General features: G+C 41.0%; 1 protein-coding gene and 1 long non-coding RNA gene across 4 annotated transcripts in view; both read right to left on the bottom strand.

Moving 5' to 3' along the window:
• GMDS (GDP-mannose 4,6-dehydratase) overlaps window positions 1-24,828 on the bottom strand; it is a 425,916-nt gene that overhangs the window by 96,608 nt on the left and 304,480 nt on the right. The gene's annotated exons all lie outside the window — the stretch shown is intronic.
• Window positions 311-23,577, bottom strand: LOC308059890. Its single transcript, XR_013926476.1, has 2 exons — window positions 9,750-23,577; window positions 311-9,699 (listed from the first exon to the last, which is right to left on the bottom strand). It is a non-coding gene; the product is annotated as an uncharacterized lncRNA (long non-coding RNA).

The raw sequence follows: 24,828 nt of genomic DNA, 5'->3' as shown, positions 1-24,828 counted from the left end.
TTTAACCTTAGGCATCTAGGGGGTTTCACACACATATACGTGGGGTACATACATACATGTTCTTGTACCAACACCACACAGAGATGCCATGGCACTGAACCATGACATCTGGTCTCTTTTTGTTTTCCCTGTTGTGAAGCCAACATAAATGTATCTTCTTAAGACTCCGTTAGAGAGCTTCAAGTGAAAGTACTTGCACTTGTGATAGGTTAAGAGCACACAGCGAATCTGCTATCCTGACTCAGCTACACAGGGCAACTCACTGAGCCACAATCACTTGTACATGTAACTCACCCCTAAGTGCCTGTTGTTTGTTTTTTTTTTTGTTTTGTGTGTGTGTGGTTTGTTTGTTTGTTTATTTGTTTGTGGTTTTTTTTTGGTTTGGTTTTTTTTTTTTTTTTCTTTTGGCAGCCCAAAATCTAGGAGAGTCAAGCACAGGCCCTGGTTTTGCAAACAGTTCAAAACACAGGGTGTACACCAAATGGGGCTCTGGCCAGAATCTTCATCAAACTCAGACCTTTAAAGAAGTAGTATAGGCTCGGCACTTAAGTGAAAGAGTTTATATGGGGCTCAGTGCAAAAGGCAGAAGAAGAGGGAGGGGAAGAGAGAAGGAGAACACTTTCTGGCATCTAACCCAAGTTTAAAACTGTGTTTCATTTTCTTAAACAAAACCAAAACACTCCTCCAACTTTGGGAAATCCCTAGAAAAACAACAGAAAACATTGTTTCAGAAGGCAATTATGGTCACTAAAATGACACATCATTTATGAATGAAAGTACTTAGAAGAGAGTAAACTAATTCTTAAGGACAATAACAAACAGGCATTGGACCTAAATTTGCTGTTTCCTTGGCACTGTTACATTGGCAATTCAATTACTCAAGACTTGCACTACTGTAACAAAAAGCAGAGCCAAGCCCATTATTTCCATCAGTGACAAAGAAATGCTTATATCCCAACTGTGCAAAAGTCTTAATAAAACTACAGAATGAATGATTTAATCAGTAAATGAAAACATAGACTAATCAGAAAATTCCCAATAGTAGTAAGGGTAGTAGTAGCAACCATAATAATAATGATAGTGATGTGGCCATACATTACAGGCATACATTACTCAGCTTCAAAAGGATGCCTCTGCTCATCAGTTGCGTAAGTCAAGAATTTTATAGTTGTTCTGTTAAATGCTATCTACAAAAGCACAGAGCTCAACAACTGAAGATGTGTTATGTGAAACTCCTGTTGCTAATTAGTAAATTTACAATGGCTAATGTGTTCAGTTTAAGAGAATTCCAACAGTACTGATAGGGAAATCAAAATAGTAGCCACTAAAACCCAACCAATTCACAAATCACACATAAGACTTTATGTTGCAATGAAAAACCCATACTTTCATATCTGGCAAAAGTAATGTGTTTATTTTTAAGGTTAGATTTAAGGCTTTCCATGCCATCACTTTTAAGCACTCCAGTTTTGAAAACAAGAGGATAAATGCTTCAAAGTGTATGTCCCCCCAGTCACCTCTACTGTACTATTAACGAAATTCACAAATAGAAAACTTTCCCTCTCCTCTTACATATTCAGTGTAAAATGGACGCATCTTACTACATTTTTAGTCTTGTTTATTGATGAAACAAGGCTTATGCACTTTACATACACACAGCTGTGTGTCCAAAAAACTCTGCTTCCCTACTGGTTCATTTCAACCAAAATCTGGCAAAGGGAAAACTACCAAAAATACTAAATGACCGCAAGTCTTGCTGAAATAGGAGTTGTCAAGGGGACAGATACTGTGCTGGATCACTGAGGGAATGGCCAAGCCTGAATGTAACTCCTACTACGTACCAGGGAACGCACAGAGGAAGGAGCTGTTACCAAGGCTCAGAATGCATGGGAAACGTCAAGTGGAGGTTGCACTCCACTAGATACTAGAGACCTGATCACATGCTATAAAACAAATCCCTTGCTTTCAGAACTACATCTTCAAAAAAATGAAGTTCAGGCTTGCCAGGAAGATTTACTGCGCAGGAACACAGTCTTTGGTTTTTGTTTGTTTCATTTTAAATGTTGTTGGCTTGCCTAAAAACTAACACATAATAATTACAAATGGAAAGGCTGAGGTTTGCTCAACAGACCTGAGCAGTTGTATGAAATTTTGTGTGAGTTTCCCCACCAGCTGCTCCTATCCTACCAAGGTGAGTGTGGGAGAGGCTGGCAGGGAAACCCTTTGCCCCTTCCAGTCAGCTGGATACTACAGCACCGGTGTCCCAAAGAGCAGATGAACCCGGCAGAGGCTGAGGGCAGACCACGGCTGGTCTGGAGGGCCACCACAATAGCAAATTGCTTCCCGTCAGGAGCAAAGGTGAAACCAGGAAACATGCTGCTGTCTCATCATGGCAGTGCATGCCCAGGTCTGCTGACCTCATCTGCTTGCTTGCCCCTAATTCCAGGCAGCACCACGCATTGATGGCGTAACCCCAAATACAACAATGGGGGCACCCAGTTCTCCGCTTTTCTAAGTGGATTGACAAGAGTTTGATCAAGGAGATGAGAAAATGTAAACAACAAAATGCAGCCAGTTCAAACTGTTTTTAATTTCCTAGCACTCTGATAAAATCGGTTCAGACAGACTACTTCCCTCATACTCCCCATCTCACCCAGACGTATAGAAAGCTCTGGGTGACAGCAGTCCGGCAGGTTGTACCCATGGCTCTGACTATGGCAGCTTGGCTGGAGAGCGGGAACCTGTAACATCCTTCAACCACCAGGGCAGAATAAATACCTGCCAAAGTCCCAAATATGCTGTCATCAAGGCACTTGCCTCAGATCAGCCCTGATCTCACCAGCAAGCATTGCTGCTCAACTGGAACACAAATTCTTTGTACATATGCCAAGACATTTCATCTTTTGATTGAAGTAAAAAAAGGTCGACATATGCAAGCCTCTAAAGGAAGTCATTCTTTCCTTGTGCAATCCCAACATACTCCTTTCTAAACACATCTTCAGTCATGACTCAGACCCGGGAATGCCACCAAGGAAGAAGCAGGATGCATCGCAGCATGAACAGTTGCTAATCCAGCCAGGTTACTGTGGGCTGTTGGGCAGGCGGATAGTGACAGAGAAACATCGGAGAGTACATCCCATCTTCTGGGTAACAGAAAGCTGGCAGATCTTTTGTTGTATATCACATTGTGGTACCTACCAAAATCTCATTGAAAACTTTTAAAATTAGACACTTTATTATTTTACCGTACATCAACAATGTGAATAGAAAGTATTTATAGCTGTTTGGAACAGCAACCTGTATTAGTCCTATGAAAAGCATTAAGCCATCATCTTTCCATAATCATCTCACAAGTAGGATCGTAAGTATTTTTCTTCAGATGTCTGTGTGTGTTCAGTTTGCAGTTCTGTGCCATTAGAAGCATCACAGATGTTCTTGCCTCTTGGTAAATACTATGTAAATTTGTTCCTATGATTACAGCACTTGCTAAAATGAGCATAATAATTAGGAGGCAATCCTGACTTTATGAATTTTCCATAGCAGGTTTGATGCTCCAAGATATATCTCCAGTTCATCAAAATAGCTGTACATGTGCTTAATTTTAAACATACTCTTACTCTACCACAATTAAGTGAAAGACTTAAGTACATGCTTGTTGCTTGAAGGGGTTTAAATCTGTTGACTTTAATTAGATTTATGTCCAGACTGAAGTTCTTCCCTGAACTGAGGCCTCTGAAGTACAATGCTTTGAAAGAGGAAGTACTGAATGAGAACTAAGCGAGCCTATTCCGATTTTAACATGAAATATTACTTTATATTTTTACACACTCTGATGCATTAGCTATTTAAGACCTACATCATCATCCATAAAGAAGACAGTAAATGCTTTGACTTCATTTTATATTATCTCACTCATCATCTCAATCCACTGTAAAAAACCTCACACTTATATCAAGCTTCATAAATAACTCAAACTACAAAAAGCAAACTCTTTTCCTTGTGAATTAGTTCTAGGAGAAGAGACAGAAAGGCTGTTATAGACAAAACCATCATTTACTTATGCAATTACTTGTGGCATTTCAGGACAATGTCTTTACGAACAGACCATGTATTTTAAATGGTTTGCTGGTAACTTTTCCAGGTACATACCGTATTCAGTCACCTTAACGATTTTCTTTTTAAAATGCCTTTTAAATAATGGTCAGTGAAACAACGTCCATAAGAGAACTAGATACTAATCATAATTTGAAAACAGACAGAGACAGGAAATTGCCACACCCTACATTAGTGCATGCATCCAGGTCCCATGGTAGTCTTTATAGTGAGTTTAGATTGTCTATGGGAAATGAAATCATGTGCCAAAGGCCAAGTAAACCCAAAATTAAAATTCACAGTAATGTCTCCCAGTTGCATTCATAATCCTGCTTATTACCTCTTACATCATTATAAAGTGTTCTCCAGAATAATACAACCCACTGCTGTGCTATGTATACCACTGAACCTACACTATAGGCTGTCCAAGTTCTGCTCCACAGGCCAAGTATCACCCACTCACTTTTAAAAATTGTGCTCCGAGTCATCATTCATCTCTATGTGGTGGTCAAACTCTGGGATACTGCATGCCTTGGAATTATCTGCTGCTAATTCCCAGGCTTGTTTTATCACGAGCCCTCTAATTTACTTTTAGATATTATATTCTATATGATGACGACAGCAACTATAATCTACATGCTATTATGGAAATAAAGAGTGGCTTTTCAATTCCCAGAAAATTATCACTGCAATTACTTCGTTTGCTGTTTCTGGACAGTGTCTCTGTGGACACATGCATTCATTTTAAATGGTTTGGTGCTAACTCTTCTTTTACACAGATTTGTAATCCCTACCATCTCTCCAAAGTTCTTGTTCAGTGGTCTCAATTCCCTTCACTGTTATTTGCAAGAACGGCAATTAGAAACTTTGATGACTTGGTGAAATCACTCACTCAAGAAATCAAACCAAACAATAAAACTAAGTAGCCTAAATATTGTTTAGAAGAAATGTGGCACCTGCAATCCATTACTGAAAGAAGAACTCAGTACCATAAAATACAGCGATCAAGTTTTCAGATAGTGCAAAAGATGTCAGGGGAGAATGAAAATAGAGTAAGTTTATTTTCTTCTGGCTTCTAACTTCATTTAGATTTTGTAGTTGGCAGCATGTCAGGACCAACAGGTTTCCGGCAGGAGATCATTATTTTAAAACATTAACTCCCATGTTAATGTTTGATTTTGCTAATGTTTAAATTCAAATATATTTCTGAGTAGGAGAAAGGAGGTGGAAAAGGATCACACACAATGCTTTTTCTCTGGTAAAAGTAGCCAGAGGTGGGTTATGGGGCAGGAACTGAAAAAAAAAAAAAAAAAAATCAGCTAAACCTGATTTCTTCCTTCCTTTGTAAGAGACATTGCCTGCTTAAAATTAATTGCTGATATTGCACTCAACCACAGTTTTAAAACACACCTACTTAAGCTAACATAACATAACATAACATAACAGACATAACACAATTCACACAGGTAACTGCTAAAACCAAGGTGCAGGAAAGATATGAAAATACAAAGAAAAAGTTAGCGATACCAGAAGTAATTTACTGGGCACAGCAGCCTTTCCCAGATTCCTGCTACCCCACTATTTGAGTGAGGGATCCTGCAGAGCATCAAGCCTTGAAGCTGTGTGTCATCAGAGATGCAGTGTTCTGGAACAGACCTAAATCTCAGCCCCTGCCTGTGGGAAGTCATCCCAGAGATCCCACTATACTTCTCATGAAACAAGAGGGATCAGCTCCTGGTCAAGTAATACCTGGGCTAAGACTGGCAAGCTGGTGTAGGGAGTGTGGGTGTGCAAGGAGAAAGATGAGTCACAAATAAAGGCAGTTCGTACAAACACAAATCTTTGCCTCTCGGGTTACCCTCAAACTTAAGCTCCGTAAAACAGCTGATGAGCTCACGTAAGTTCACTAATGCACTCTTAAGAACAAGAGACTAAATTTTTAAAGAACATGTACTGATTTTAGTGTCAACAAGGCATCAAGGGACTCTGAAATTTCTGAGCTGACTCTGAGTTGGATACCTCAGGCACCAGAGTACACAGGATCCATTGTGTGTAGTTCCGTACTGTGCCATCCACTCCTGCAGCCCCACTTATCCCCATCGTCCTCGCAGTTCTGACTGCATTGCATATATTTCACTCTCTATTGATAGCCTTGTGTAATACTACTGTCATGCCTTAAAATTCAGCTCGCACCTCATCTAGTTTCCACATTTTTTCATAACAGGAAATGTGATTCATACATATCTTTAATTACATGTATCAATGTAAAACACTAAGCTGTTGCAACAGCAAAACTTTTCCAAAAATGCAGGGTAGTTTTATAGAAGAAAGGATTTCATGCCGTGATTTTCCAGTGACCCTCCATGGGCTCTTCAAGAAGACCATGTCTCCAATATGGACATCCAGCTACCAGAAATCGTGGACTTTTGTCCACTGCAAGGAGATCTTTAATAAGAATTTCATACTTCTCCTTACACAACAAGGCACCCTGCAGAAGGACACTGAATTTAGATACATATGAGGCTTCATCTAGGTTTAGAGGGCTGATGTTGCTGAACCACCCTTACGGGCAACCTAACCAGCAAAAGACTGTACAAAATAGCAAATCAGAACCACTAGTTCTGTGATGACACAGATTATTCCCATTACTTTAGTCAGCATGATGCAAAACACAAAAAATTATGTTACAGTGAGAGGAAGAAGAGTAAATATTATCATTTTCTTTCTTAGCATCTAAAAGTAGCAATGCAGATTTTCATTGTAGTTGTGCACTTTCAAACTGAGGTGACATTGTTTATTGTACAAACCAGTGGGAAATTACCAAAAAAAAAAAAAAAAAAAAAAGAGATCAAGTAAATACAGAATGCTGTCATTTCTGAGGACTTTAATTGCCAGGGGAATACCATTAACAAGCTGTCTCTACTGTAAAATAATTGGTTTGCATAAATGCATTTTGTTAACTAGTCAGTAGCTCAATTATTGCTTTGTTGTCTTGGATCTAAATAATGGAAGCAGAAGTGTAACTTAAAACAAGAAATATCTGTCAAGCAGGAAAGCTCAAGATACCTTTTAATAACATACCAGAGAGCTGCTTTACTGTGCTGCTGCTTCTTTTGAACTCCTAGATAATATCAGCTGAGGAACATTATACTGTTCTATGTACATTTCCCTCATCACCATAGTATCTGAAAAGCTTCCAGTAGTTCATTAAGCAACATGACTAACCTCCCTCATTTGCGGTTTCTCCATTCTCTCTCTCATCCTCTCCCCAAGGGAAGAGCTCTGTGTGCGTGTGTGCGTGTGCACGCAGTGTTTTGGTTTATTGTGTTGCTTTGGTTTTTTGGTGTGGTTTATTTATTTTTTTTAATTTTTATTATGTGCATGCTACTTGGCATTTATAACAAAGAGATACATGGTTTTATCTCACTTAATTTCTGGCTTTGCTACTTGCATGTTACCGAGTGTAACTTGCATTCCTTGCCCTACCTCTGTTTCAGCACATGCTACCCTGCTACTCTTCCACACGCCTAAAGGACACACAGCAAGTTGATGCAAAGTACAAAAAAGATCAACTAATTCAGAGGAAGACAGTGGAAAGGTGGGAGAAAGGTCTTATAAATTATGCAGGCCATGACTTCCTGGCTGCTGAACAGTCTTGCATTTTGTGAGATAAACTACTACAAAAAATGCTTTCTGTGCTATTACAGCAGATAGTGAGCACATGGGAGTCCCCAGTAAGGGTGCATATGGAGTTACATAGTATGTCTACCATGCATGAGGTGTGTATATAGTTTTTTTGCTGCCATTATACAGCTGCGTGAATGGAGACAGCTTTTCACATATAAAATGCAGATAAGAAAATCTTCAAAAACGTAGGCATGCCTCTTCCCCTCCATTACGCTAGCATATACGCAGCATAACTTCACTATCTCAGCATATCCCTGTGCAAAAAGAGAATACATCTTGGTAGCATATGTGTAATATTTTTTAAAGCCCAGACTGAAAGACATTATGATAGGTAAAGTATTTCAGTTAGAGATAGACTGCCGTAAGTTGTGGAAAGCTATTTCAATTTTTATGCATTCACCGATTTGGTATCAAAACACTAGGGGCAGTCTCAGTTCCCCTACGCCAGGATTTCTAGTATCATCACCTCCCTCAATTCAGGTTCATATGCGAGTCTCGCTGTAATAAGCACTACAAAAATGCCCTCTGTTTCTGCTTTTCTCTAGTACATCTTGAAATAGTTCAAGAAGCAGCAATATCTGATATTATTTGATTGATGGGGAAAGTGAGAGTAAGAAAAATAAGAGGGCTCATTCCAAGTCAGTCAACAGATTAGGGCTGAGGCCAGAGTGAAATTTCAGGGCTTGTACAACCCAATATACCAGTCACACAGAAGTCTGTACTAAACCTACAGAATCTGCTCCACAATGAAAGGAAAAATTGCACAAATGTTTGCTGGTGTACATAGAAAATTAGCTTAATCTCTTCTTTTTTTCTAAAGACAAACTTGTGTGTGAGTTATCAGAGATCTAGCCCAGCATTATCTGCTATTTGACTGCTGTCATTCGGAATAGTCGCAGGTGAGTCGAGACCCCATCGTCTCAGACAGGAGACAGCTAATAAATGACTGAATCTTTAATTGTGTCCTGAGGACACTTGGACACTTCTGGAAGGCTTCACTATCCCAACACTTCAAAAACAGTAAAGCCAGGGTAAAGGCCAATATGCCTCAATACAAAAAAGACTTGGAACAGGGCTAGGCTGTCTGGCTGATGAGCATGAGTCTTATGTCCCACGAGACTCTGAACGAAATCTTCAGGGTTTGCCTGCTGCCTTCAGACAGCAACGCATCCAGAAACGACACAGAGAGCTGGGCGTCAGCTGTCATTGCAGGGGTCTCACTGAATGTTAAAATCCTCCCTGCATCAAGTAAATGCGATTTCTGGCATAATACCAGCCACTCAAGGGCCGGCTCAATTCCCCCTCAGCTTACCGCTGCCAGTGAGAGCAGATGGGGAGGAGAAGTAGGGGCCAATTTTCCCCCTCATGGTGGCTTTCTTGCTTGGGACTCAGCAAACTGCAGTACTGATGTCAACAAGTGACACAATAAACTCAGGCTGAAATATTATTATTCTGATGTCGCCTACTTCAGCAGAACATGCAGAAACGGCATATTTCTAGACATGTTTCTTAATTGCCTAGGGATTTTTGGCTAAGCCTTCTGATAATTTGGCTTGCTTTTCACCTTGAAACAGTTTTGCCTCTGAGATACTCTCCGAGCCATAATTTGTTTTGTCAAGGTTTGGGTTTTTTTTAGTATTTTTTTTTTTATTAAACAAGTTTTCTTGGCCAAAATCTTTTTTTATGGTTTTAAGTTGCTGCCAATTACCTGAGACCCTATGTGTGGGCAAAATTTAAGATAGCTGCTTTGTAGGACAAGTATGGAGTTTGATATGCAGCAGGTATGATGCAGACTTCCTCAGTTGTTTCAGGTTCTGAGAAATATTCTCTACTTTTGTTTTCTTTCCCCCCCCCCTCCTTTTTTAATAACAATAGAGACATTATTATTTTTCCTACAGCACTTATCTCTGCCACTTACACCTTCTTTTATCTCTGCCACTTACACCTTCTTTTATCTCTGCCACTTACACCTTCTTTTTGCTTGCACACACTGTAGAGAGTAGGCCAATACTCTCCTCTTATTCATGGATCAGACTTTTGCACCCAATGGAAAATAAAGCACTGCCTCCACCAAAGGTACCAGGAAAGGATGTTACAAAGATAACAAAGAAAGTACAAAGCAAAATGTTGAGTGGAAAATGCATATTTTGATAAAGCAATACAATAATAGATACAAGAGCAATGGTTTTCATAAAAATGTAGGCAGAGAAAGGCCCAAGGTATCCTGACTAGTGTTTTTTTTTTTTTTTTTTTTTTAAAAAAAAAAAGAGAAATAGCAAGTTAAATATTGTCCAGACATTTGCTGGCTGAAGCTTAAGGGCCTGTGTGCAGAGTATTCACACTGGGACTCTGCTCTCTTCTCTCAATAACATTATTTCAACTATTGAGTCGTGTTGCTACTGGGAAAATAAGAACATTTCAACAAAGAAAAATAAATTGCATTTGTGTTCTCACTTCAACTCCCAGTTTCTCACTGGAGTGGTGCCAGGCCAGTGTTTTAAGGTGCTGACTATCTCTTAGCTAAACAGAACAGATGGGACAGGGAGCTGGGCCGGGACTCGGCAGCTAGATGCAAACAAATCTAAGTCCTACATCAGAGCAGAGCTCTTTTCTCCCCTTACCCTCTCCACTTCAAGTACCTTGGATTTCAGAACACGTACATCTAAACACAGCAGCTAGGAGGGAACCATGACACATTTGGTTCATGCATTGTACCACGTGCTGCTGCAGGTTGGACACAGCCAGGAAAAACAAGGTTTGCTTCCCTCCTTTGCCTCCTGCAACCTCAGGAAAATCCCTCCACTGCTCTCAGATGTGGTTTCCCTCCAATGCAACAGGAATAATCCTCTCTTCCTGGGACACAGTTTTATACCAAAGGCTCCGTGATGGCCTGACACTAATAATTCAAGGCCACATAAAGGAGGTGGGCTCTACGATTTGTGCCTGTGCGTGCACTCCATGTCAGCAGACCCTGCCACTCTGCCAGCTTTCACAAGATGGGCACAACGTAAAAATAACTCCAGTGTGTATCCATGCAAACTATTCACAGAAGCCAGTTAAAACATGGCATTTGGTGGCTGTAAGCAGTGGAGGGTGGGAGGGCGTGAAACATGAGCCTAATCGGAATTGGGGAGCTGGGTGAAGAGGGTTACAATTCACATTTGCAGAACACTTTTTGAATACCAAAAGCTTTCCCCTTTATAAAACAAAAACTTCGTTCACTTCAGTTCACTCACCATGAATAATGAACTGGGGAATTAAAAGCTTTAAACCTGTTAAAGAAGTAATATTAACTTAGGTATAAATATAGCTGAAATAATCCAGACAGTTTTATGACCTTACACCCCCAAATGAAGGTGAAACGCAGAATTCTTTCCCCAGGAATAGTGGTAAACACAGCTAACAGATGGAAGAGCTGAATGGAAATTTCAATAAAGTAGGCCACAAAGAAGCATTTGTAAGTGCAGGGGTGCTCACTTAAAAAAAAGGGGGGGAGGAAAAAAGAAGGCTAAAAAATGGAACTTTGTTTTATTTTGATAGAGTGCCAAAACAGTACTGCATTCCTTAAAGAGCAGAATAAAGGATCGAGTTAGACTGGCCTTCTCAACACCTCAGCAAAAGCCCCCATGGGTCTCATTTTGCTAGGATGACTATTTATATGACAGGTAAGGGAATAATTTTGTTGGATTCAGTTACACCAGGCCTCCATGACCTCTGGGTCAAAAGAGCAAACGCAAAAGTGACAATGTGGATAATTGCCTGTTTAGGATAATGGAATACTGATTGCGGGTCAATTATTATAACACCTGAAAGATAAATGAGCTGATGTGAAAGGTTCAGCAGAGATAGCAAACAAGGAGAACTGTCTGCATGCACCATGCCATGGCTAATAATGCAGAGTACAGGCTGCTGCATTTGATAGCAAGGAAGCATATTTCCTGAGCTGAACTACCAAAGCCAAGCAGTTTCCAAGCCCTAAAATATTTTAGTTTGTAAAACATGCCATAAAACAGAAATTCAGCTCAACTGCCCAAAGCTGCAGGATTAAAGTAATATTATTTAACATGCTACCCAATTAATTTCCATTATAGCCCTTGTCTGTGCCTCATGTCCCAGACTCATTCCGTCTTCTGTCTCCTGAGTGAACTTTCTTCCATTGCTACACAAATAAAGAAAAACAGCTTTGACATTTCTGTTTCTAAATTCAAGCACCATTCAGGCTGCTACTGCAGAGGGGCACTGTGGTTCATAGGATTTTTAAAGAACTGAATTTCACCCATAAAATCTTTTGAAACTTCTGTACATGTGGCTAGCCTGGTTAGCTTGCTCTGCATCACTTTTGGGTGGTGTGAGTCTTGAAATGCTCATTCCTCACCTTGGTTTTCTTCCTATTTCTTGTGCCCCATGAAAGAAGATCCTTCTTTCCTCCTCTACACATCATGACAGCATATGGTTTGGGTTGGGGAAAAGGCATTTTCAAGGGGAAAGCACAAGTGACTCCTCTTTAGGTTTACAGTCCAACAAGAGGTCAGTCACTGTTCCCTCCACTGTGTGAAGGCACATCAATGTGTGCAGTGCTTTGAGGGAACAATACGCTTAGAAACTGTCTTCCTCAGAAGTGTGCTGGAGTGAGCAGATGGCTAGTGTCCAGACACCTAGAAAGCCCACCTATGGTGTGCAAATGATATTTCCAGATCATTTGAAAAGTCCATCTTCTTGTAGCATCAGGTGAATGAGCAATAAGAAACACATTGCCATGAACAACAGAACTCTGATAAACTGTTCTCAACATGAATATCCATGGCTTGAAAATGTGACACAGTATGTAGAAGATATTCCACTCAACTGAGATGAAAAGGACTCGGGGAATCTTCTGCAATAAACTCACAACTCAGTATCAGCCTCTCCCAGCGCTCTTTCACGGTGGCATGTGAGGACCTTGCCTGCTCTTTCTCCGCAGCCTCTGTGTGAACAGGGATTTTAGAAAAAGCAGGAATAAGACATGTCTGGATCTCTATGACACTCTCAACAGAATATGTTAGAATACAAGAAGCTGCCAAGGAAATGCAAATATGAAACTACACCACCTTCAAGGGGACTTGATCACTGCATGAGTATACTGCTAGGGGCTACTGCCCAGTTTGGCTGCAACACTGTAGATCATTACTGTCCTGTGCCTCTCTGCCAGGTATGACTTCTCCCTTAGTAGGTACATGAATGTTAATCTCTCAAACACGTAATCTTGTATTTTAGCACCAATCTACTGCTGTCAAAAATTCCAGCTATAGTGACTATAAATGCATTAGTAAACTCATTTCTTCTGCCCCCTCCAACTGGCATGTCCAAATGTTCATTTGTACTCATCATGTAAGCTGGGAAAAGGTGAATGACCAAACCAGGAGAGGAGAATACAGTTGGTTCTTGTCTTTGACTTATTCGATGGGAACATAGCTACCTCTTCTGCAATACCATCAGCTACACAAAGAGCAGCTTTGATGCCAACCAGGAGTTTCAAATCCACAATGAAACCCCCTTATCTGCAAAGGTAAAGGATTAAAACTAATCAACTTAATAAGAGCCCCAGTGTCCTGCTGGAAACACCCCTGGTAAGAACAAGGATGGAGAGTAAGTCACATGACTTCGGGTAAGAAAACAAAACAAAAAAAAAATCCCAACCCGGGGCCACCGATCAAACGCTGTCTCACAGTGACTAATTTCTGACTAGAACCCTACTGCTTTGGTTTTCTTTTCCCTCAGACAAGATGAATCACCGTGTGCAGGCTGACAGAAAGAGAAGGCATCCTTTTCCTTTAGCTGCCAAACCCCTCATGATTTTCCTGTATGACAAAAGTCCATCCGGCAGTGATGAGAGATTTCTGAAACTAATTGAAGTTTTCAAGGCTTAGGAGATTATTGAGATTTCTTCCAGCATGGGGATAAGTTAGATCTTATTTAAAATATGAGGTATTTTCTTTTCCACTGCATTTAGCTTCTGTAGGGAGCGTATCTCTCAAATGTTCCACATTTCAGGAATGGTTCTCATTTTAGTCTCAAAGCTATTTATCTTCCTTGCAAATTTGCTACCTCTGTGCTTTTGTTCTTTAAAACTCTTTGTAGCAGTAAAACAAAACCAAAACAAAAAAACCTTCTACAAGCTCAGCTTACAGAAAGAGACACACACAAAGGAATAAATCCCATGATATTTTCAGTTCCCATGCAAACCTGTGTTTGCTGTCTCTTTGTCCCACATTTGGGTGCTGGCACTGCAAAAGGCATACACAAAGGTTTCTAGCACAGAGATCCAGTGCAAGTTTCACGGAGACCCGAAAGCTCAAGGCAGGGCCCCCTCTTCCCTCCCACCTATGTATGAGGGACCCATGTTGCTACTTGGGCTGTTCTAACAAAGCATCCCCAAGCAAAGCTTGTTCCTAAAACCAGCTGTGATGAGCCACGTGTAATATGTCAAATCTGCATAAGCTGCACTGTTAAACATGGGCCTGAATTCTCATAAATTACAGGAACTGATTACTATTGTAAAACAGCACAGAGCCCTCTGGAAAGCACCATGCAGTTTCATTCTATAAAAGTCTCACAGGGATTCTTGTTCTGAGGCGGCTTGTACAATATAATCAAGCCTTCAAGAGTGGCTCTGTGCATGACTACTGCATAACATCCACCAGGTAAGATATGGAAAGTGACAGTTATGATTGCATATATCTCTTAAAAGAAATGCTGCTGCTGAATGAATAGAAAACTAAGTGTGAGCGCAACTGATTCATTAGCATACCTCCAAAAACTGCGAACCAAATTTTCCTGCAACAGTAAAACAAATACCTTAGCCCCAAAAGGGCCAGCAGTGATTTTGCAAAGGATGAGAGAGTTGGCAGCGCTCTGATTTGCTGCAGCTCCCTTTAAAATAGCCATCCTACCTCCCAGCCTATTCTAAAAAGGCCACTGTCCTGGAGAAGCGGGATGCGCAGGAAGCTTGTAAAACCATAGACTTGGCTGGTTTTCTCAGGGACAAATTTAACATCTGGTTCCACTCATTATTTTTTGGGTATGCTAGATTCTGCCTCCTTACACATTACTTACTATTTGTGCAACTTAAGAGGGATGCCCCTTATGCTGAGGACCTCTGCAACAGGAACCTGGTGCCGCAGGAGCTGCCTCCAAGCTTTGACATTTTGGCTGGTGTTGATTCCTGGCTCGACAGTCTTCTGCATGGTACAGATGTTGCAAAGGGGCCACTAGCTAATGTCAGCCTGCTTGCGCAGCACAAGCCTCATCAATCCGACCAAGCTCTGACCTCTGGGCTCTTTGCTGCTTCTCAGCAGGTGGCCACAAGATCACTCCCACAGGAGGAAATCTCATGAAGTCTAAATGACTACAACTTCTATCGTTCTATGAGAAAAAACCTCGAAGGTGTCTTTAAAGAGATAAAATTGAGATTGCACGGAAAAAAGCCCTGCAGAGTAAGGGAAGGAAAATGTGCAGCAACAGTGAACTAGAAACCTAGTGTATGGATAGGTAAGGAAGCAAATGAATCCTTGATGGTTTTAAATGGGAAGAATATCTACCATTTAATTAAGAATGAAAGAGAAACATGATCTGTTGTATATAAAATCCAGTGCAAATGAGTAACTTTGGAAGAAGTTGATAACAAACACATCTGTAGTAACAGCCAATATAAGTAAGGCAGACCAAGTGCTGAAAAGCCAGCAGGAAGAAAGAGACTTTCTCCATAATAGAAATAAATTCCTAATGTTATCCCATCTTCAGCTAACTTACATAGCTTGAAAGATGGGAATAAATCAAACATCCTTATCAGTGAAGAACTTGATCAGTCTACTCTAAACTGGCAAAATTCTGAAGATCACTCATGAAGACTTAACTCACGAGACATCAACTTAAAATAGCCTCATATTTGAGGGTTTGCCGAGTATGCTGCAAAAGATAATTGCTTAGTGTAGTTTTGGAGGAGACTTCGCAGAATGATGGAAAAGTAAAAGGGGCTTTTTCCTTAGGTAGGAGGCTGGGAAAATTAGTTCCCAACAATTATTTTAATGCTGTTGGGCTTCATTGTAATAGTAATTGTCATGGTGTCAGGAGCTTGGGTTTTTTGTTTTTGTTTTTTAGATTTTTTAATTGCATCTTCTCATTTACATTTCAGTACAGACAAACATCCTGAGATGTTAAAGTGGAGATGTCAAAAAGGACATTACAGTAATTGAGATGGTAAGTACCTGAATTCAAAAGTAAATTACTGGAAGGAACAAGATGCTAAGAGCTGATCAGTTGTATGCACAAGAAAATGAGAAATCACCTTTGAAAACCACGTTTTTTCTTGTAGCTTTTGTCATTGATGTTTTCTCCTGGAAAGAATAATTTTGTAAGCAGCAGCAATGTTACTGAAAACATAACTGAAGCTTCACAGTCTATGTGATAAAACCAAACTTAAAAGCAGATTTCTAAACAAAAACCATGCTGTATTTATTATGAATTAAAAAGGATTTAAGTCAAAGCAATGTTCAGATTGTTTTTAGACAGGCTACTGATATGCTGCACTTTTCCCCTTTTTCTTTGTGGAGAGTTCATATGCTGTTGTTATGCTAAACTACCAACATAACCATGATACAATGACAGACGAAAGATGCACACCTGACTCAAATATTCTTAAAGGCACTCTCACACCGCTTACATGAAACCAAAACGTCAACCGCAGGCTGCAGCCAACCGTGAGAATCCTCAGACAACACTACTGTGAACAGCACATGTACCCCGACAGCTCCCTGAAGCTTCATGACACAAAAGCCAGATAGATGAATAAGGAGAGACATCCCAAAGAGCATCCCAGTTTAGCTTTGGCACTGCAGCTTCATGTTTGGCATCACTGCTGGCCCCAGGCTCATGTGACACAATAGGTTTCCCTTCTCATTCTGATCCTTAAAACCATATATCCCACACCCGCATACCTCACCAGCTTCTTCCCAGCCTGCCTCCTGGGATCCTTGCACAGATGATGAACTCAGAGGCCAGGATGGACAAGTGTGACTGAGAAAGGAGAGTTTGCCTTGCTGTGGTTTGGAGAACTCAGGAGAATAAACTTGAATGCAACAAGCTGCAGAAGGGAATACCTGAAACCAAGGTTTCTATGAAGTTATTGTGTGGCACCCTATGGGTTTGGGGGATAAGGCAACTAGGAAAGGAAGAAGGAACAGGATGAAACATCCCATTTCAGAGGAAGAACTAAAATTAACATCAATAGTTAAACTCTCTGATTAAAGGGAAGCTTGCAAGGAGAAACATTAATTAGCGGTTTAAGTGAGCACTTGAGACTTTCAAGTTTTTAATATACAGATTACAATGAAGTCATCTTTCCTGCTCTTCTCCATGATGTTAATATTCACAGGCCTTAAAAAAACGGTGACTTACTCCTGCTTGGATGTGCCACACAAATGCTGAGAACATGTACGAGGGGGAAGAAAATTAATTAGCAACGAAGGAGACAGTGACAGTAATAGAAAGATCTTCTGAAGCAAAGCCTTAAGTTTTCACTGAGAAAAGTTCAGGCTTGCTTGCTTCTTTCTTTTTCAAAGCAGTATCTTTAAATGGTTTCTGAAATAAGTAGGAGATTGTAATATATGAGATGTGGATAGTACGTGGTCCCTATTGAAAAATTGGAATGGACAGGAAACTCGAAAACGGAAGGCATGGGTTCCCCAGCTGTGCCACATACCATTTTAATGACCCAGGCATGCCAAGGGGGAGCAGCATAGGCAGCCCTGTACTAACTTATACTTCACATGGAGTTTAATCTACCATACCAGAAAATGGATGTCTAGTGCTCCCCTAAGGGGAAAACCATTTATTTTAACAATAGTCATTTACTTCAACAGGTCTGTATCAATCCCTTTCCTTATTTACGGAGAAATAAACTGCTTGCTGTTTAGATAACATTCTCTTCAGGGCAGGCATAGCTTATCGGAGCTGCCTGCTGTGAGCTGGGTCCAGGGTGCAAACAATACGCTTTTACCAACTGTACTGCCTTGAAGCATAAAGCAAAGCAGAAATGGCTTTCTGAGCCTTTCTTCGGCTTTCCTCAGCATAGCTGGGAGAGACTTGGCCCATTCATTTATACTAAAAGTGAGAGAGAATGAGAGCGAGTATGAGAGCGTCACCTGGCTCCTCCGGGGAAAATCCTGGCCACAGGCTGGGCATCCTGTTTGGAAATTTAACCAGCCTCATACCGTGGTGTGACGTACTCTTCCAATGGACTTCTAATCCGTTCACTCAATAGCACACACAGAGATAAAACCAGCAGAAGCCAGGAGCAAGAAACTAATATTTTGTGACACTCTGCTCTCTCATTGCTTTCCATTCACTGACCCGTAACTTATCCTCTCCCACAGACTTAACAATCGCTGAGAAGTTGAACGCACGCTTAAGGCAGGCGAAACAGCTTTTCTCAGTTGCTCTGTATTTGTACGCACACAAAAAAGGCCGATGTGGCGGCTCGCCTGCCTTTGGGGAGCTGCCCTCCCCAGCTGCCCGTGCCTGGCAGGAGAGGCAGGCAGCAGCAGGCTGTCCTGCCACCAGAGCCTCCGTCTGCCACAGGCCACTGGGAACATCTCGCGGGCAAGCTCCATGCAAGCAAATGATGCCATGTGAACTGACTGATGCGCCTGCCTTTTGTTCACACCGTGATCCAAGCCACGCTGGCAGCTTTAATTATCATTTTCCCTTCTGGCTGGCCTATATATGCTCAGGTTTGAGGCATCATTCTGGAGCAATCTCCAGGTTTTGAGGAGTCCTCTTCTCTTCATGGCTGACAGCTCAGAAAAAAAACACCCTGGGTTGAAATTCTGGCAGGGCAACGGAGGAGTGGTTGGCCAGGAGGCTTCTAGCTCCACCAGCACTAAAGCAAAACCACATCGCATTTTCTGTCAGAGAAGTCCAGCCCTAAAGCCCCCGGAGGTCCTGCAGCAAGAGGCTGTTTCAGGGCAAGGTGCAGCAAGTGAGGATAACCACTGCAGAGTTCTCCTCCCTCCTTTGACAAACAGTCCAGTCTTTGCACCTCCTGTACAAGACTAATAAACTCTATAAAATATCAAAATTATTGTTAGCAGGGGATACATCAATAATTCAGGGATTTCTCTGTTGGCTGTGTAGTGGCTTGGTGTGCTGTGACCCACCACCTTCGAAATTATAATCCCTTCACTGAATGAGACACAATTAAAATAATATAATATTTCAAAGGGCTAAGTACTCCCATATGGAGATCAGTTCTTTAAGTGTTGTAATTTGCCAACTATAAATATGCTGGGATTGTTTTAATGAAATATCCTGTGCTATTATGTAAGTATAGTATTGTTTCCATTCACACTTCTGTTCTACACAACTATTCCAGATGTTCTACCCACCGTCTCAAGACGTCCTTTAGGCAAAAAAAGGTATATACACACGTGTACACATTCAAATACGTATGTGTATAAACAAATATATATATGCATAAAGACCAACTTAATAAAATAAAACTTAGATGTTTTTACATTTAAAAGAAGTTCTCTGGGTATATGTTAATCTTTTCTTAATGAACCTGCAATCGTATGGCTCAAACCCTTAAATTATCATGATCCTAAGTTGTAATAAAAACAAGAATAAAAGTTTACTGGAAGGTTGAAAACTGTCAAGTACAAGCAAGAGAAAATACAGAGATGCAGAAGAAGCAGAGAGGTCAAGTGCTTCTGAAAAAATTCAGGTACTGTACCTTCAAGTATATTGCAGCCGTAGGTGACTGGTTACTGCTGTTTTATTTAATAAGACTTCACATAAATTCCAGCTGCTAACCATGTGATAAGTCCATCTCAGAACAGAAGGGTTTCTATTCTCCTGCCACGCTACGATCCAGACTTCCACCCACCTCACTGGGAGTTACAGCCGCACTGAGGGCTGAATAGATCCCACGGACCATTTTCCTGCGTTCACATTTGATTATAATGTGTGAGTTGTGTGAATGAACAATCTTCAGATTTAAGGAAAAAACCACCTCATTTTACGTAACCCTATATGTGGTACAGTAATAATCCTGGGGCTTGACTGCACAGCTCTTTTCTCAGTACTTTAATGCAGTGATGGCACCTTTTTAAAACACAAAGGAGGAAGGGGGACAAAAAAAGAAAAAGAAAATGCACACAGGAAGAAGAATGAGATCAAAAGATTAGTATCTCTGACTTTTTCTCCTTTTGCTCCTTCCCCCATTCTCTTTTCCCCCCCTATATTCCAGTTATTCTGCTTTTTATTACATAACTCTTGCATTTCTATTAAGGGTCCAATCCTTCGTAAAATGCTGAGGGCCCTGAACTTTCATCTTTTTCCAGCAATTTTACACAGGGAAAATATTTTTTTTTCTGGGTAGTGTGTGCAGCTGTTCCGTAACTCCTGCTGCAGCCTCAGGTGGTGGTAGGTTCTGCCATACAAACAAGTATTTCCCCATATGAGGAGGAGGGAAAGGTGGACTGGAAGATCCACATGGCAAATTGCTGTCCAGCCCTGGCACTATGTGGCTGAAAGGTACAGCAGCTGAACAGCAATGGGGGAAAATAAACAATGCAGATGCTGGTTGATTAGCAAAAGATTGCTACTTTTGTCCCTTTTTTTTAAAAAACGGAACCTTTACTGCTGTCTCTTCAGCAGGCTGCTTCCCCTCATCCATGTGTAGTTTTTATACTCTTGGATAGCTGAAATAAAGTATTTACAACTGGGGAAATAAGGAGATACTTTCTCCCTGGTTTATAATGGAGGTTTTTGAAAGTAACAACATAATTTTGGTGATTTCCCCCCCCAAAAAAATCTTGTTGAAAAAACCGAAAATCCTCATGACAAGAAAACTGTTTTCTAAAATACTTAGTTGTAAAAAAAACCCATTTTTGAAACAAAGTATTTACTATTAGTGGATGCTTATTTCAGAACAAAGTAAAGGTATAAAATAAAGACAACATTTCATTTTTCTCTTAATTATACAAACAGCACTGTATATTAAAGCAGTATGTACCGGTTTTTCACTTCAAAATTTTTAATCTCTTCTCAACGTTCTTCTTAAAGGAAAACTTTATTTCTCATACAGTCTATAAGCCTTTCTCTGGAGACCTACATCAAGTATCTGTAACACAAGCTGAAACTACATTTAATAATGTCTACTGTGCCAAATTCACTCTTTAAAAAGCTAAAACTTTCAAATCATTATAGCGCAAGTGTTTAAAAAAACATGTGTACAAATGGTAGACTTTTTAGAATGTCAGACGCTGCACGTGTGACTTGTCGAGAAAGAGTGTGACAGCTGGGAGGGTGCTGAGGACACCCCTGACCAGTGACCATAAGGTCACAAAGAAATCCAGACCTGGAGACTCGTCGGGAGCCAGCTAGATGAAGCACACCAAACATGCAGGCATGAACTGAACTGGCAAAAATGCTAGTCCCAGCTATTCATAGAAATAAATAAATAATAATAAAAAGTTCCAGGTGCTGTTCCAAACTCGTTTTTCCCTGCTGCAAGCTGAGTTAAGCTTGAGTTAAGTTGCCTGTGCAGTTAGCACCCGGGCAGCCCAGCTTTGACCCAGGTGCAGCCTCAACTCGATGCTCTCAGCGCCTCTGAGCACCAGCACGGACACTTTTGTCAGGCGTGATGCTCCTTTTGCATTTTTTCCAGGGTGTGCACAGTGAGCAACTGCAGACCGTACAGTGGCCTGGTGCGGAGCCGTGCAGGGAAGGGGTGGGAAAACCGAAGGAGGCTTACTGAAAGGGTGACCACAGTAGCTTGGGATGATTATACAAACGGCTCTGCATCTTTTGATGTTTCCTCTTTTCTAATAATAAGATGGTCATCTGCATGCTTTGCTTTCTGAGAAATGCTGCTTCATTTCTCTCCCATAAAATTGGCCTGTTTCCTCTCAGTGAACAGAGGAAGAGATTTACAATAATTTACAGTATATTAGACAGTTATTACTGCACAATGATATAAAATGGTGATTATACTAAGTGAGAATTTTGGTAAAATTCATATACTGGAAATGGAAGAGTAAATTCAGGTTTGGGTACTGCGTTTCTGAAGTCAAACCATCTGGGGCAACATAGAAATTCCAAATCCCAATCACCTTACTCATTCATGTAGTTTCATCATGATTATTCAAGCACTGACAGTGTGTTCATGCCATAATAAATAAAGATGAGAAATTACAAGGCTGATGTGTGAATATGACAGGTGCCATTTGGCTTCCCATCACATGATAGTGAGCCTGCAGGTCTTGCTTGCTATTGCGACCTTTGCATGTAGTGAACGTTTCTCATCTTAGAACAGGAAAATAAGGAGAGATAACTTGTTAGTTCCCGCTTACCACCCAAAACATGAGAGGCAGAGCTCTTAAATGGGACCTATTTCACAGAGCCGATAAAATTCAAGAGTTCAACAGTGTCACAGCCTGGCATCCGCATTAAACCTTATTTTTTATTAGCTAATGTGTGTGTTACATTTTAATGGATGCTAATGTAAATAGATGTGCTTATTATGACTTTAGTGCACTCACAACAGCTTAATAAAGCATTTTTATTGTCATCATTTATTGCCACATTCTTTTCGCACTTAGAGTGGTATAAGTCCAAAATAGCCCCCTAGAAGTCACAGGTTTACCTAGGTGTAAATCTGTGGTTACTTTAGACGTTTATCAGCCTGAAAGGAGACTCTGGCTTGTAGAATCTAAATATCACTTTGATTTAAGTGCTGCTGAGCTTAAGCAGACTGTAACCAGATCCTGAAGAATCACTCTAGCTCAGGAGGAGAGGAGTAATGATTTTAAGTAGGGGAGAACTCTATTCCTTTATATAGCTTTTTTTGAAAAATTATTTTTGAGTAAGATCTCTTGCTTTCCCTATGAAATAGCTATGAAAGTAAATTAACTTTCAGAAGGTTATCAGACCATTTGGCATCAGCTTGCAGTTCCCCAGTGCCTTTTACTTCACCCTTCAGAAAGCACAGTCTGTCACAGTCCCTTTTCTCTTCCTCGTTTTCCAGATTGACTGTCAATGTCATTAATAGTCCAACACACTGAAACACTGAGAATTTTCATCCCAGGAAGGGTTTGTACACGAGAATACATAATGAAGGATGCGAGGACCACACAAAGCACTGCTGAAATGCAATGGCACCTTAAGTGAGCACAGCCACGTTTAGGAGGGCAAAGAAATGTCAGAAAGCATGTTATGGCCAGAAAAGGGAACCTCTCAGAGGCATGGGGAAGACCAGCAGAAGGATGTAAAGCATGGGAGATCCTACACACCTACAGCTGCAGCTGCAGAAACAAAACTGGCCTGACATTTCACAAAAGGTCATCACACTGTGAGCGCTCAAAAAGAAAAGCTACTTACACATCACAGGGGGGAAAAAAAAAGGCAACTTGAGGAACACCATTTCTCAGAGCCAGAACTGGTGTGCTGATCAAGAACTCAGTACCAGAAGATCAAAAGACCAGAAGATCTACAGAAGATGTCAGCTAACCAAAAGCACGACTTAACTACTGCAGTACACGCTTCTTGAGGAACACAGCTGACCACAGCTGAGCACGAGAGACATGCGAGGAAAGAAGCTCAGATTGGCAAAGTCCTTAATAGTATGTAGGGAGATTGATGCTAGAGCAAATTATGCCAGCATGAAAAAAGGCATGGCTCCATGGCATGCCAGTTGTACCCTGGCAAGACATGCAAAACTGCCCAGAAAATGCTACGTTGCATTTATCACAGCAAACCCCGCCCCCCGCCCCCCCCCCCCCCCCCCCCCCCCCCCCCATGGAGGCATTTACTACAGAGCAGCTACAACATCATGTGTATCTTCTGGTAATGCATTATATATCCAAGACTGATGCTTTCCCCAAACAGTTTTTCCTCCTGTCAGCAAGCTCAGGCAGGAGAACATGCTTTTGCTCTAAACAGTCAGGGGTGCTTCTTGCCTTTTTTCCACCCAAGCTCGCTCGACTTAATAGCTCTCCCTTATAAGACTTCACCATGACTCAAAATTTATGAGGGAAGTTTTCTAAGGTAAAAGGGCAAGCAGGTGCCTGGTTTCCACTGACTACCAGCTCCTACATGTGCTGTTGCACATCTCCCCAAACTGGCTCTGTAAGTGCCTGTGAAGAGGAGGCTGAAGACAGGCAATCCAGCTGGCACCTGCTGCAGCCAATATGCCCACAGAGACGTGAGAAACTTATGCAGTGAACTCCCAAATATCCTCTGCACTTCGGCTTCATTACAAATAATAATTTCAAGCCAAGTTTGCCAAAAGGTTCGCGAAGATCTACGTATCTTTCTGCAGACCTAGCCCAAATTATGACTTCAGGTAAAAGCCATGAGAAAGCCCTTGTGGTTGTTGTTTCTTCCTGCAGCCAGGCAACTTCTGGCAGTTTGACACCAAACCCACAAGCTGAACACAAAATGCAAGACAGAAACAGTAAATGAAGGGATATTTCCTATCAGCCTCTGCAGGCCAGAGGTGCAGATTGCTACATGCACAGGAATACCAATTTGGAAGGTGGGGATAATAATGAAACACAAAAGAAAGACAGGAAGCTGGGGTGAGAATCTCCTGATGTGCTAATTAATTCTTGATTCATTCTTCCGCTGTAGGTGAATAAGAAACTATTAGGGAATTGCACAAATGTCTGTGCAAGCTGTGGGCCCAAATTCTGGTTTCTGTTAATCTGGCAGAAACCTTTTATGCTGACTGTGGCAGAAATAAATTATTTAAAGTGACGTAAACCCGTGAGGCACAAACATGCCTTACCCTTGACAGAAAAGAGTTTACTGATTTTTGACTATTTTTAAAAGTTCAAAATCCTGCATATAAAGTAATGTAAAACACTAGGGAAAAAAGCATGCTCCAAACAACACCCTCAGTTTACTGAGCTTAGATTAATCTTTTAAAGAAGCTAACACTGAAACCAGACCGAACCTAACTTTTTTTCCCAGCTTTTTTTTCAAAGGTAAAGCAGGAATACTGGACAAATG

Source organism: Falco punctatus, assembly GCF_963210335.1.
Source record: "Falco punctatus genome assembly, chromosome: 3".
Taxonomy (NCBI): domain Eukaryota; kingdom Metazoa; phylum Chordata; class Aves; order Falconiformes; family Falconidae; genus Falco; species Falco punctatus.
The sequence above is the reverse complement of the archived record's forward strand: the minus strand, read 5'-3'. Positions and strand labels throughout refer to the sequence as shown.